Source organism: Terrapene carolina, unplaced genomic scaffold (genome assembly GCF_002925995.2).
Source record: "Terrapene carolina triunguis isolate 2854851 unplaced genomic scaffold, T_m_triunguis-2.0 Scaffold998, whole genome shotgun sequence".
Classification (NCBI taxonomy): domain Eukaryota; kingdom Metazoa; phylum Chordata; order Testudines; family Emydidae; genus Terrapene; species Terrapene triunguis.
The window spans coordinates 3,206,319-3,219,900 of NW_020665349.1; the positions used below are offsets into that span (position 1 = coordinate 3,206,319).

The window sequence follows — 13,582 nt, forward strand, 5'->3', positions numbered from 1 at the left end:
CCCGGTCTGCCTGATAAGCCTGGGCTTGGGGCAGCTTCACTCGTCAGTGGGCTGTGGCCAGCCTGCCAAAGGGAGAGAGGAGGCGGGGGGGGGGGCTCTGCCCTGCAGGGAAGGCTCCTGCCCCATGCCCAGGGGTGGGGGCGCTGGCCTGGCTGAGACGGGGCTGCCCAGAGGGGGGGGGCAAGTGGGGCAATTTGCCCGGGGCCCCCACGAGACTATAGTATTCTATAGTATTGCAACTTTTTTTTATGGACGGGCCCCCCAAAATTGCTTTGCCCCAGGCCCCCTGAATCCTCTGGGCAGCCCTGGGCTGAGACTCTCCGGCTCTGGGACCGTGCCCAGCGCCGAGCGCAGCGCAGCGCACGCTGCAGCCCGGCCGCTTCCCAGGGCGCAGGACCATGCGCCCCAAGGCGCAGCGCCCCCGCCGGCTCCCCCCGCCCGGCCCCTCCAATCCGGGCCTGCAAACTACATCTCCCAGCATCCCGCTGGCCCCACAGTGCCTCTCCTCCCCCCTCTCCCCCCCCACACACCTGAAGAGCCAATGAGGAACCAGGCACCGCAGCCCCAAATACCAGGCGGCGCTTCCTGCCCCAGTGACACCGGGGCGCGTTGGGGACGGTGCTGCGCCGCGGTGAGTTTCTGGGCGTGCAGGGTCCGGGAGTGGGGAGGCTGTGGGATCCAGGGCGCTCGCCTCTCCTAGGTCCCCTCCCTTGGCCAAATGGGGCTGGGGAAAGGGGGAACCCCCAGCCCCATAAACAAGCGCCCCCCCCTCCGTGTGGCTGGCGAGGGGGCCACCTGCCCGGCCAGGCTGCGAGCCCCCATCCCTGGCTGGGACAAGCCGCCTGTCGCCTGCAGAGAGCCAGGCTGCAGGGGATCAAGGACTAATCAGCCAGGGGTCTGTGCCATCTCCCCTCTGCAGGATCTGCCCCCCCTGTCTCTCCATTTCCAGTGGGACTAGGGTGTACTCCCCACCCCCCTGCCTTGGGACACTTTTCTGGGGCTTGCTCATAGCAAGGCGCCCTGTCTTGCTGCGTGCGTCTGTGGCGTTGGAGACCTCTGCCTGCAGCCGCCTCCCCTCCAGAAATCATTGCAAAATCGACTAAATCCTGCCATTGCTCCGTAGGACTCGGGCGGGGAGTTCTGGTGTGCACTCCGTGTGCGTTGTCAGCACTCTGCTGGCTGACAGGCAAGTTTCCTGGCTCGACCCCCATGCACTAGAAGAAGCTGTTGCCTCTCTGGTTAATAGGTCATGCACTTTACTTCTTCCTGGACGGGTGTTGAATTCTGTGCCTGGGGAGTTAAGGAAGATTGGCTCCTTCACAATAGTGTTTTTTAACTAGTGAATCCAAAAAATCATATGGAAAACGGTGCTTAGTAGGGTTGAGCCCTGACATAGCGTCAACCCTGGAGTTGGATTGGAGTTTACAGCTCAAACTTAACAGGCTGAGTTAAAAGATCCTGGTATGTGGGGACAATGGGATCCATCAACTAATTTAGTAACGTTATTAATGGGGGAGCGGGGAAGCACTCATGTCATATGTCTTTTATACAGGACTCTAGAATGAACGGCTTTTGGGCTCAGGGCTCTTTGTCTGGACCAGTGCCTTGAGAGTTTAATTACTGTAATAACTTTTGATGGGTGGGATGGATGCGCTACAGGGAAACCTCTAATCCCTCAAGCCAAGCTGCCTCTTCCAGATGTACCCTGTACCTCGCTTGTTACTAACCAGCTGTCGTTTTAGGACTATAATTACCAAATAAGTGGCTATAAAACACACACATCAGTTGAAGGGTGGAAGGAGAGCAGAAACCCAGTTCACTGCCCTGCAGTATACTTAATCTGGAGTTGAGAGAGTTAGCAGGATCTTGTTGGTTACTAGCTTTGCAATGTTAGGGAACCCTTAATGGACCATTGAAAATACTAATGCCCGTGAGTGGCACTTGGATACCATAGAGATGGGAGCATTAAAGCTATCTGGATAGTTGTGAGGTCCCGTACGAAATAGCAACCTTGGTGTATAATCCTTCCGAGCTGTTAAATGCTGGAGTTGTGCCAATTTTCCATGCAACTATGACTGATAGCTAATCTTCTTTGGACCATAAACTCCTGAGGTCAGGGAATGTGCCCCCGTCTGTTTAGGCAGAGCAGTGTGGCCTCGCAGCACTATATATACATGTTTTGCAATGGCAACATTCGCTGGCAATGTGATTATGCAACAGTGAGTGTTTGGCCTTAAGAGTAGCTCGCTTGGAGCTAATCACCTTGTCTGCAGGTGTACGTGCTCCCTGGAGCCATGGAAGCTGGTGCTCTTTATGAGACACAAGAAACTTTTTTTTTCCCCCTTTCCAATTTATTCTTCAGTTTTAAGGCTGCCTTTTTGTGCCCTCTCGGCTCCCTGCCCCCGGTGCCACCCCCCCCCCCCCCCCCCCCCCCCCCGCAATATTCATGGGGGCTTGGGTTTCAGAACTGCTCAGCAGGCAGCATGCTGAGCTCTCTGGAAAACCAGGCTACTTATTAGGTGCTGAAATGGGAGTTCCGCTCTCCTTACGTTCTGGTACCAGCTCTGGGAGCTGAGAACCTTCTGAGAAATCTCTTCTGGCGGTGACGCCTAATGGAGAGCAAAGCACTTCAGTGCAAATGAGACACCACTGGGAGAGAACTTGGAGCAAGACCCTTGGGAATCTCGGCTCCATGGTCAGAAGTGGGCTGGCTGGGGAGATGAGATGGGAGCACTGCCCAGCTTTGTGAGTGGGTGGGTTAGGTAGGGTTGCCTCCCTCAGAAGATCAAGAATTCAATGGGGATGGGCAAGAGCAAAGACCAGCTGGAGTGCTGGGGAAAAGAAACTGTTGGAGAGTGGAATGGGAGAGAAGGTCTTGGTGGCCCTGGGCCCCATTTAGCCCTAAGTCACTGCTGTTTTACACAGGGCTAACTTCACCTACCATCAAAATGCAGCCACCTCTGAGGTGAAGTGTGGCACCTTCATAATGGTGCACAGCAACAGTAAAAAAGGAGCTGACAACAGGAAAGTGAAGGATGCTCCTACAGCCAATGAAAACTGCAGGGAGGATTTAGGGAGCCAGACTGTCATTACCCAAGCTGGAATTTGACCAGCACTCAAGAGGCACTACATCTTACCTTGTGGCAAAGGTTATGGGATCTTTAAGGAGCCTATGGGGTCAGGATCTCTGAAACACAGCACCCCAAACGCCAGATTGGAGCACTGGGGGCAGGACTTGCCTTGAGGAAAAGATGCTCCCAACTGAGTCACCAGCGCCATTCTTTGCAGTGCCTCTGTGTTGCTTTGGTGGTGTCCCATCCAGTCCCTCGCTTGGCTTGCTCCCAGGCTAGCTGGCGATGTGGCATCGGACCGCTCAAGCGGACATGGCTGTTGCTGAAGACGTTTGAACTAAAAACCAGGCGCTGGTGTTTCCTGGACAGGACTCTAGCCGCATTGTTTCACGGTAAGTAACCGAGCTCCTTAGCCCAAGCACGTCAGAAGTGCAGCTCAGACAGGTTCTCAGGGTCCGAGCCTGCAGCTAGCTGTGGTCCCATGACCAGTTAGAACGCCGGTGATGCTGCTTCCTTCTACACCAACGCCCAGAGCTGCAAGGGCAAGAACGGGCCATCCCCTAGTCCTGGGCGACAGCTGTGCCTACTGGAGAAAGGCTGGCCTGGAAGTTTGGGGTCTTTCCCTCACCTTTGTGCCAGGCTCCTATTAGAACTGGCAACACCAGGCCTGCGGGTCTGGGAACGTCGGAAGTTGAGGAACCAGTTTGGAAGAGCTGAAGGGCAAAACTCTGCCATCTCCAAAGCAGAACTGGGCTGGGGCAAGCCAGGAGGGGTTATGCCTAGGGAAGGCACTAGTGAGCATGCTGGGAAGCAGCTTCATCCCCAGAAAAACCATGCCCTCATCCTGCTTCCCCAGCTCCTGCCCAGTACAGCTCCCATACTGTTATGCAGTGGTGGGGCCGTAGGTACATCCTTGGCAAGGCACGCCCCTCCAGAAGCGTTGGCTGGACCATATCCTGCAGCTCAACTGTAGCTACTGCCTGTGTGATGCCCCTGGAGAAGGGGAGAGGGAAGGGCTGCCTGCTCCACCTAGTACAGGCCTGTCCGTAACTTGCCCCTAAGGCCATGTCTCACCTAGCAAAGTCTTGCCAATATAGCTACACCGGTATACAGTGCACGGCAACAATAAAAATCTGAAGACCGGTATACTGATACCAGCAAACCTTCCCAGTGGAGACACCGCTTATACTGGCAAACATGTGCTTTTGCTGGTATAGTTTATCCTGGTTCCCTGAGTGAAATAAGCTATCTTTTTGGCCAGTATAACTGCCGCTACACTAGGACTTTTGCTGGAATAGGGGTGTGACTTTTTGGCAACATTTCTATCAGCCATTACTATGCTGGCAAGCTTCCAGTGTAACCCTGGCATCAGCGTCAAAGGTTTATCTAGGACGATCTTTCTCGAGAACATGCGGTGCCCGATTTGATGGCAAATTGGCAATAAAGAAAGAGGCCCTTATGAGGCAATGAGAGGAGATTGCAATGGTATGGTAATGGTTTTTTGCCCTTTGGCAGAGGCTTAAAGCAGTGGCTCGCAAACTTTTTTACTGGTGACCCCTTTCACGTAGCAAGTCTCTGAGTACGACCCCCCCCTTATAAATTAAAAACACTTTTTATATATTTAACACCATTATAAATGCTGGAGGCAAAGCAGGGTTGGGGTGGAGGCTGACAGCTCACGACCCCCCCATGTAGTAACCTTGCGACCCCCTGAGGGGTCCCGAACCCCTGGCTTAAAAGGACACAGTCAGGGCCTTATAAAACCTGATCATCAATAGAAATGCTTCTGTTGAGAGTCTCAAAAAAAAAAAAAAAGGTATATGTGGAGGCAGGGGGGAAAATAACATTTCCCTGCGTTCTCTGCAGTTCCCTGCTAAGGGAAACTCACTAGCAACTGGCCTAAAAATAGGTAGATCTGACCATTTACACCCAATTTTTGTACTTCGCTCATTCTTGGTCAATGGCAGTACTGCCAACCCCAAGCATTCAAAAATTATGAGATTTGCTTCAATCTTATTACACTTAAATGTCATCATAATTTGGGCTGTTTTTCTTTCTGGTTTGAGCCTCTTGGAGTCCTGTTTTCAAGTTTTGCTCCGCAATCAGGAGGGCTAGAACTAACTAGGTCAGTGAAATTTGAAATTCTCAAATAGCATCTCTGCGGGAGGTAGGGGCGTAAGAAAAACCATGAGACTCCTGATAAAATGCTGGGAGTTGGCAACAACACTGCCCATGGCATTTATTGGAGAAAAGCATAATCTGTCTTTGAAACTCAGTTTTACTAACTCTGAGTGCTGTTAGGAACTCAAATAAGGAAGTCATATATTATATATACATTTACAGCTGGCAATTTCTCTTCAAGTTCTGCCCTTGCAGAGTTGACTCCTTACCTAACTGATCAAGTGTCTGGGCATGACTGTAATGTAAAAGGACATTCCAAACTTGATCAAATCATATAATAGCCTGTATAGAGGTGCAAGATTAGACTATAAAGTTCACATTCATTCCTATGATATGGGTGGACTTTTTGGTGGTTGTATGGAGAGAACTCTGCCGAGTTTCAATATGTAGTCTGTGCAGATCTATTAGCGTGCCAGCAGAGACATGGAAGGACAGGGCATTTGGATGGGCCTCTATAGGACATGGCTGCTGGCCTCCGTGTCTTTATTTAGCACTGAGTACGTTGTCCCTGTTTAGTAACTGGCCGACACCATGGCAAGTGCTTATTTCCCATACACCCAAAGCTGCCACAAGCTCCTTATTGCCAACTTCTAGAGCTCAAACTAAATCAGGAGTCGGGCTCCCAAAATCGTAAAATTTTTTAAAAACACTTCTCTTGAGTTGCCTTCTGATTTTTGAGCCTTTGGGGGCTTTTTCCCCCCCGCATGTTTTTCTTCAAACCCATGAGAGCTAGATTTGTTGTTTGTTTGTTTGTTTGTTTGTTTGTTTTGTTTTTTAATGAAAGCTGAGATTCTCACATAACCACATGACTGCGGGAGCTGGGGCTTTACCAAAAACACCCAATACCGCAAGAGCTGGCAACGCATACTGTCATTTAGATTCTCATTATGTACGGGAAAGGAGAAGAGAATAAATCAAGTCTTCATGGGAGTGCATGAGCCGTGTGACCTTCCGGAACATGCTGTGTCAGCTTTGCCTTGCAAAATGGCACCTTGTCTCCAAGAAGCTGTCTGTCTGAAGAAACTTAAAGGTGCAGTACCCTGAAAATAAGCTAATGTCACAATAGGCCGGTGCAAAGGAACCCGTCTCTCCTCTCTTCCCAATACGTGTTCTCTGCTGGTACTGGTATCCACTATAGTCTTGCCTGGGATTCTGCCAGTACATAGCAGTTGAGCACACCCGCTTAATCAGTGATCAGAAAGATGAGACGCTGCCCAGCCCTGTGAAGTGGAATCTTAGCTGGGCATATTTTTAAACTGGTTTAAAATATGCAGACATAGAAATGTGGAGACAGGGTCACCACTAGGCCCAGCAACTTACAGGGAGGTTTTTAAAGGGTGGGTACCAAGCTGCGTGGCTCATGCTACAGTTTCATGGGGAGAGTGAGATGTTGCCAGGACCCTTGTGGCCAAAATAGCAGGTGGAGGCGGCTAGCGCAGCCTGGATCCTGGTACTGCTGTGCGAGGGAGTCCAGCATGCATGCAGGAGGCGAGGTGAGGCTATGCCAGAAAGGCTGGGACAATCTGTATGGGGCTGCGGGCTCTGGCATGAAAGCGCCATCTGGAAAGGAGGTGTTTCTGTAGAATGCACGAAGCAGCCGCTACTGGGCTGTCGCCCGGAACCAGCATAACCACATCAGAACCACTCTCACCAGAAAATTGCTGACTCCCCTGCGGCTGCACATAGGTGCAACCGCACTGACTGTGGGGAGGGAGTGCCTGCCTCCTGCACCTGCTTCCTGGGAGATGCCAACAGGCGCTCTATTGGCAAAAGGAGCCATGACTTCTTCCTCTACTCCCGCAGCTGGGCATTGTGAAAAGCTCTCTTCTGAGGCACCAAGCCACCAATGAGCTAACTTGTCTGGCTTGGTGACTTTGGCAGCTGTAGACCCTGGGAGGGAGATACCATTGCACGAAAGAGAGAGATTCTGGAGGGTACTGGACCTCCGGTACTGGACCCTTCTCCCCCCACAACGTTCCTGCTGGATAGGGAGTCTTGGTCAGCTGATAAACCAGGGCCTAACCTGGTGCGAATATAATCAGGATTGTTGCAGGTAACTTGGAGAGGCTCTGTGCTGATCAGTCTGTGAAATTGTACTAGACGGTGCTTGTGGGAAATCAAAAGGTCCAAGTGTGATTCACTGGCTTGGTCCAAACGATTACGTCTCCCTCTAGTGCCTGGCCCCAGTTTGATAGTTATTCACAGTTAACGAGCTACTCCTTTACCTCAAGTGGCTGTGGCTCTTAGCTTTGAGGCTGAGGTCCTCCCGTCATCCCTGCTAAACATCGTGACCCTAGCAGAGGTGAGCACGTGTGCAATCGAGAAGATCGGAATAATAGCTTACCGACTTAGGGTCCTTTTGGCTCTTGCAAATCTGTGCTTCAGCTCCCAGGGAACATTTTTCATGCAGCAGATTATCTCATCACTTAAGGTGAAAATCACAAGGCTTACGTTTGGAGCGCTTAAGTGGTGCAGACTTTTCGGGGCTGGTCCTTTGCACTGGGATCATTTAACCTGAATTAACTGGTATGAGCTTTTACTGTTTCAAACTTCTGGACTTTTGAGAGCTGGCAGTAAACTCTGTGGAGTTCACTTGTTGTTGAAGCTTTGTGTAGCTTAAGTGAAACTATTGCTACATAGTCCTGGGATGGAATTCTTGCTTGCCTCACTGGTGGGTTGTGTTTTTAAAAAAAAAAAAAAAAAAAAAAGTTCTTTCTGTACAGAAGAGATATCTGTCTCCTGAGCAGTTTAGACCTGATTTATCCTGCCTTGCTGATAAAGACAAATTGAGTGTTTGAAATGTCTCTTTAAAATGACCTAATTACAAAACTACTGTGAAACTAGTGCTGCTGCTGTGGTTATTCTGGTTCCTATTAATCAAAGAAGTATCAATTTTTCTGTCCTGTGGAAAAAAATCTTGAGATTTCTGAATTATTTTTTTGTCCCAAGTACGGATGAAAAGCCAAAACTTTTCACAAAACAAAATTAGCAAAACTCGATTTCAGTTTGAGCAAAACATTTTTGTTTGAATAAATTCAAAATGTTTCATTTTGATTTCAACCCTTCTTTAAAAAATTGTATAAGTACATTTGAAACAAAACTCAAATCTTTGTCTGAAAATGGAAAAATCAGATGACACTTTTTTAAAAAAAAAATTGAAAAAAGTTTCACATTAAATTTTATCAAATACAATTTTGCAAAATACGTTGGCATTTCCCAAAGAAAACTATTCTGATTAAAAATTTCCAACGAGCTGTAGGTCGATCCCACTTCAGGCAGAAGAAATCTAGTCCAGGTCTTACCTGTGACCACAGGGCCGGCTCTACTGTTTTTGCCACCCCAAGCAGCGCGCCGAATTGCCGCCGTGGATAGCGGGGGCAGTCCATGTGCCATGAGGGCGGCACGCGCGTTTCCGCGGCGGCGCCAATTCGGCGGCAGCTTCAGCCGGAAGCTGCTGCCGAATTGCCGCCGCGGGCAGCTGAACATAGAAGCTGGTGCCAAATTGCCGCCGCTGCGGAAACGCACGTGCCGCCCTAACGGCACACGGACTGCCCCCGCTGTCCACGGCGGCAATTCGGCGCGCTGCTTGGGGTGGCAAAAACACACGGACTGCTGCCCCTTGCAGATTGCAGCCCCAAGCGCCTGCTTGGAAGGCTGGTGCCTGGAGCCGGCCCTGGGTGACCGGTAGATACAAAGTGTTGGCTAAGGCTAAGATCAGACAAATATAAAGCACGTCTTTGATCTGTGACAGAAATACATCAGTCAGGAAGGCTTTGTGTAGGTTTTCTTATGTGTTTGTTTTGTTTTGATCCAGTCAAAAATAAATGGGTGTTATGCTATCGTTGGAGACTAAACTAAACTCTGTGGCAGTATCAAAGCAAACTGTGATGGCACATAAACTGCGTCCCAGTAGACAGTATCTGACTTGTTTGCAAAAGTCTGTTCTTGTTTTCTTCCATACACAGAGCAATGCTATACTTGGTCTAAATGGCTCTTTCGAGAATAAGGAAACAAGGCTACTTCTGGGAAGATTATGTTCTTTTTAAATCTTCCCAGAGAGAGAGAGGGCACCCCACAGTGTTCAAGACTCTTTAGTAGGTCACGGGTAGGGGGTAAATGGCAGTTGTGTTGCTGTTTGTGGCATTCCAAAATAATGTTAGAAGCACCCGCTGCTTGGATGCAAAGGCCAGAATTCTCAAAAATAGGAGGCTAACTCCAGGCTTCCTAACGGGTGGAAGCTACTGGGCACTCGGCACTCTTAGAAAATCAGGATATGAGCATCTCCGTTCAAGGAACTAGACAAAAGGTTACAAATGCCAGGATGCAGAGAGACTCTTGCAATGTTAAAACACGTGTTCTCCAAAACAGATGATTGTTGTATAGGGTGGGCTCCGCAAAAGCCCTCAGCGTTGGTCTTACTCTGCTCCCAGTGACGTTGATGGTAAGGCAGTGCTCCATATGCTTGGCCACTTTCATAGTGCCATCTATGTAGATTTCAAACTCCTCCTCCAGAGGTAGTGTAAGTTTTTGGCCTAACAAACACTGCTGCTGTTGGGTTTGTGTGGCCAAATCTCCCTGCATTGCATTAGGCACTTTCCCTTCGGAGTGCTACTCCATGTGTGCTTTAAGTTTGTTTTGCAGGTGCCCACATCTGGTGACAGCAAATTTAGTGTGAAGGTAAAGTTGGTGTCACTAGGCATAACCCTAGGTAACTCGGGAGGGTGGAAGACCACGAGTGTCGATGAAGCCTTCCTGCATTAGGCCTAAATGAACCAAAGTTCCTCCATGTTTAACTCTAATCGACCTCAAAAGCCAGGGGCAGAAATTGGAATGTGTAACAACCAGTTATCAATTACAACACCCCCCCCCCCCCGCATACTGGTACCAAGCCGGTAATAATAAGGCCTGTATGTTTCTGGCTGAAGGGGAGATAATAAATCAAAGGGAAACAGGACCAGATAACAGTTTAGAGAAGTGGTACAAACGAGCTAGACTTATAGCCGCCAAAATGATTTAACTGCTTAAATGTATAAACATGACTTTTATAGAAGAAGGGAGGGGGAATGGGGGGGGGAGAGAGAAGGGAGGGGGGGAAGAGGGAGGAACTTAGCTGTGAAATGTATAAAAAGAGAAAAACTGCTTGTCTCAGTGTGCTTGATCTGAGACGTGCCAGTCTCCTTGCACCGCTTTGAGATCTCAAATAAACTTTGTTTGCTTCTCCACCCTGGTGTGTTCATTGGCGCGAAGCACACCGGGCAACGAACCCCGCTGTTGCTGTCCTCGGGCCCTCTGTGCCGGCAACAGTAATTTGGAAAATGCTGTGTAAATGCTTATGACAAATGTCTTCACCCCGGCTACCACTGTTGTCCTCTCTAGTAGGTTAGAAGTGAACTGAAATATAAAGTAAGTTGCCCAGACCTGTGCTATTTTGAAAACCAGGCAAGACTGAGTTTAAACTCATCCCACCTCTTCCCCAAAAAACTTCCTGGTCACAAGACACACTGTGTAAAGCACATGAGCTCTCGGGCTTTGGTAGTTACATTCATGCTCTATTGCCGACATTTGTTGCGAGTATCTCAAGGATCTATTAACATGAGAGCTGGGTTAATAGCATGAACCCACATGGATCAACCAAGGGTTGTGGTGGATTCTCTGTCACTGACCATTTTTAAATCAACGCTGGATGTTTTTCCTAAAAGATCTGCTCTAGGGATTATTTTGGGGCAGTTCTCTGGCCTGTGTGATACAGGAAGTCAGATTAGATAATCACGATGGTCCCTTCTGGCCTTGGAATCTATGAAATCCATGCCTAAGGCCTGCAAAGAGAATTACCTCTTGCATCTGTCTTGAGTGTAAAGTTTTCTTATTGTTACCACCTTCTCCCACAGTGACTGGCCAGCCAACTGGAGTTAAAAGCAGCGCCACACTTGGGTTAAGGGTTTGTGTGTGTGTGGATGGTGTGGCAGATATGGCAATATCCTGGATAAACCTTACTGAATTAAGTTTAAGTATCTTAGGAGTTCATTGTATTTAAAAAAGCAAATGTTTATATGTTACCGGGGGATTGTATGTAATTTATTTAAGGGGAAGACAGGACTAAGGTAAACCCTGGGAAGTGTAATGAGCTTCAAAGGACTCTTAAAATAACAAGCCAGACAAGACTGAACTTTCAATTGAGTGGCTGTCCTAGGAAATACTTAGGAAAAGGAGAATGCAAATTACCCATTGTGACACTCTGTACCTCCGAATGGCCCCTGTAACCCCCACATTCATCATTTCTATATTGTGATATTTCATACAAAGCATGTCATGTGAGATATCATATGAAAGGTCATGATCTGCTGAAACCCATTGTTCTGTCCAAATATGTATATCATTAGTGCGTATGAAGTTGAGATTTTGCTGGATGATTGTTCCTGAAATATGCTGTAAGTTTGCTAGTTACATACAAAAGACCTGACCCAGGAGGGTGCTCCATGACTATTCATCAGCAGGGGGGTTATAATCAAGGGATTTACAATTCAATGACAGCTGCCCGAGTCCACACAACGAGGGTTTACTTGATCACTGTAACAACCTGGCTCCGACGGGCAAGTCTCCCTAGGGGGAGGGGCGACTGGGGGGGCTCCGCACGTTGCTCCTGCTACAAACGCCGGCTCCGCAGCTCCCATTGGCTGGGAACCGCAGCCAATAGGAGCTTTGGGGGCGGCGCCTGCGGACGTGGGCAAGCCCCTTGGCCCCTCCTCCTAGGAGCTGCAAGGACATGCCGGTGGGAGCCCCCCACCGATGTAAGCACCACTCCTGCACCCCAACACCCTGCCCCAGCCCTGAGCACCCTTCCAAACCCAAACTGCTGCTGGCCCAGGGGCTACAGAAGTCACGGAAAGTCACGGAATCCGTGACTTCCGTGACAGACACGCAGCCTTAGTCATAATTTGTGGGAGGCTTATGAGACACTTTAAAGTCATTAGATTTGGATAAAAAGAAACACACACACACACACACACACACACACACACACCCCAGGGCGGGAGAATGGTTGTTTTTGCTGATGAGTGCTAGTGACCCATCTATGCTGCTCATGGCTCTACTCCAGCCAGTTATGTTCTATTCAGCAGCAGCCAAGTGAGGGTTATTATAATCTCATTTTGAGGCATGGATATGCCAAGATCCTAGCGGCTTTCACTTGGCCGCCAGCTTGCTTGGCTCAGCGAGGAGGTGTAGGACTAGAAAGCGCAAAGCAAGAACAGGAGAGGGAGCAGAGAGGACAAGAGAACCTTAGAAGGCCGCACAAGAATGGCAAGAGACAAGAGCGCCAGGAAAAAGAGGCCCCATTGAAACAGAGCAGCCAACTGTTTAGGTGCCTAATGGTCAAACATCTGCCTATATATTTCTCTCCCTCCCTGTGTCCCTCTATCCCTTTGCAAATCTCATCTGAGAAGATCTTTCTGTGACCATTAGAGTTAATCAAAATGTTTTCCAACAAAGAGGAGTTTGGGTGGGTGGGTGGTTTTTTTTTTGTTTGTTTTTTGTTTTTTTATTATAATTTTTTTTTAAGTTTTGTAATTAACAAAATTGGAAGTTTTCACAAGATTTCAGTTTTTGTTAAAACATTTTTTGAAGAAAATCCAAAGGGGTGAGTTTGTTTAGTTTTGGTCAGAAAAATCCAACATTCCCCATCTCACTTCACCCCCTGGGGCGGGGTGGGGGAGGGATGTAAAGTCAGAGAATGCTCTTTACTTCCCTGACCCGGGAATAACGTTTTTCAATTGAAAACTTCAGAAAAGATGCACTTATTTTTTGGAAGTTACTTGTGAAATATACTTTCCCCTCTCCACCAGCTCTACTGAATAAATGGTGTTTGGAAGGATTTCTGGAGAGGTAAAGAATTAGTGTGCAGTACTCGCTGCATGCTAGCCTACAGAACTGTATTTCTATTACTGTTTCCCTCAACAACTTCTCCCATGCCCTGATTCTCTACTAACCTGCCCCTCGTGGGTGGCGTGTTTGAGAGGCCAGGGAAGGCTAAACCTCCCCCAAAAAAGGCCGGCCATGCAGGGGGGAAGGGGGGCAGATACGGCGCTGGTCACCCCTCCAGAGGCATCCCGGCCCACCGCTGCCTTTGGAGCACCGGAAGTGAAGCTCCATAGAAGTGGAGCGGGGGGGCCACTAATGCCCAGACCATGGCGTTGCCCGCACTTTGCTCCGCCCCTTCCCCTGAGGCCCCGGCATCGCTCCACCTCTTCCCGGCCCCGCTCCACCTCTTCCCCTGAGGCCTCCCCCGCCCACCTGCCCTCTGCCCTGCCCCACCCCTGCTCAGCCTTCTTCCC

At 49.2% G+C, this 13,582-nt stretch overlaps 1 protein-coding gene across 1 annotated transcript in view; it reads left to right on the top strand.

The window, feature by feature from the left end:
- The first annotated feature begins 564 nt into the window (after positions 1 to 564).
- Positions 565 to 13,582, top strand: part of LOC112104701 (myogenesis-regulating glycosidase) — a 27,331-nt gene continuing 14,313 nt past the window's right edge. The window contains exon 1 of the mRNA XM_024197191.3: positions 565 to 631. The gene's annotated coding sequence lies outside the window, so the exon portion shown is untranslated. The remainder of the gene's footprint in view (positions 632 to 13,582) is intronic.